The following is a 1,494-nucleotide window of genomic DNA, read 5'->3' on the forward strand; positions in this document are numbered from 1 at the left end:
ACTAGCATAGGACGGACCTCGGTTTGATCCCCCGGCGTCCCATATGATCCCCCAAGCCAGGAGCGAATTCTGAGTGTATAGCCAGGAATAACCCCTGAGCATCAAACGAGTGTGGCCCAAAAACCAAAAAAAAATTTTTTTGAGGAAAAAATAAAATTGAACCCTAATTTTTTTAGATATAGTTTATCATTTTGCAGGAAGGCAAAATATTGCTAAATGGATTTTAGCAATATTAGCTAAAAGGATTTTAAAAACTAACCTTATTTATTTCATTTTTGTAATATGTTGAACTTATCTTGTTGAACTAATTTAACCAATAAACAAAAAAGTGTAGAAGTTTACAAAGAGAATTTTGTGATTAATAGTAACCATGGGGCAAGTGGAGATCTATTTCAGCCACATTGGAAGTTTCTTTAAAAGACTTTTTGACAAAGGAATGTTCAACCTACTTTTCATTTTGTAAATAAATATGAGAGAAAGAGATTTGTGACACTTCCCTGTCAAAGCTTCATGAACCATTAATTAGTCTGTATCCAAGATGTGATATTAAAAGTTAAATTAACCTTTTGATGTGTTGTACAAGTTTAACTAATGATTACTATCAAGTCAATATGATTCATGGTGTCATTTTATTAGCACTGTCAAATTTAGGTAAGCTAAATAAATTATTAAGAATATCGAAGTATGAAACTGAACAACTAAATAGGGTTAGAAATAGAAACAGGGAAAGATAGAGATAAAAATAAATTGCTGACTTTAGAGCAGGGGTCCTCAAACTTTTTAAACAGGGGGCCAGTTCACTGTCCTTCAGACTGTTGGAGGGCCAGATTATAGTAAAAACAAAAATTATGAACAAATTTTTATGCACACTGCATATATCTTATTTAGAATTGAAGAAACAAAATGGGAATAAATACAATATGTGGCCCGTGGCCATAGTTTGAGGACCATTGCTTTAGAGTATCAAATAGAGGATAAGGAAACTATGCATGTAGTCTGTAAAGATGACAACTTGGAATGACAAAACAATGAAGACAATATCATCTGTTATATCTTCAAAAGCAGATATGTGCATAGTGCACATTTTGGCTTTGGTGGCAGAAGAAAATTAGATTTTTAATATTCTGTGTTAACTGTATTTGAAAAGATACTACAAAATACAATGAGTTCAGAAAATATATGTATATATTGCAAACACAAAAGGAAGATAATTGAAAAAGACTTGAAATTCCAAGAATCGTGGGGTAAAAGATGAAATAAGTTGCTACTTCCAACAAATAAAATATTCAACTGAGAAATCCTTTTGACAACAAAAGCCAATAAAAATTTTATTCTCCCTAAAAAAAAAAAGGTAAAGTTAAATATTTAAACAAAAAATTGAAGGAAAAATATAGTCCCTCTTATGTAGGCACCAAATTAATCCTTATGATCCCTTTTTTATTTTATTTTTTAACATACCTTTATTTAACCATAATGATTACAAACATAATTGTA

This window comes from Suncus etruscus, chromosome 4 (genome assembly GCF_024139225.1).
Source record: "Suncus etruscus isolate mSunEtr1 chromosome 4, mSunEtr1.pri.cur, whole genome shotgun sequence".
In the NCBI taxonomy this organism is placed as follows: domain Eukaryota; kingdom Metazoa; phylum Chordata; class Mammalia; order Eulipotyphla; family Soricidae; genus Suncus; species Suncus etruscus.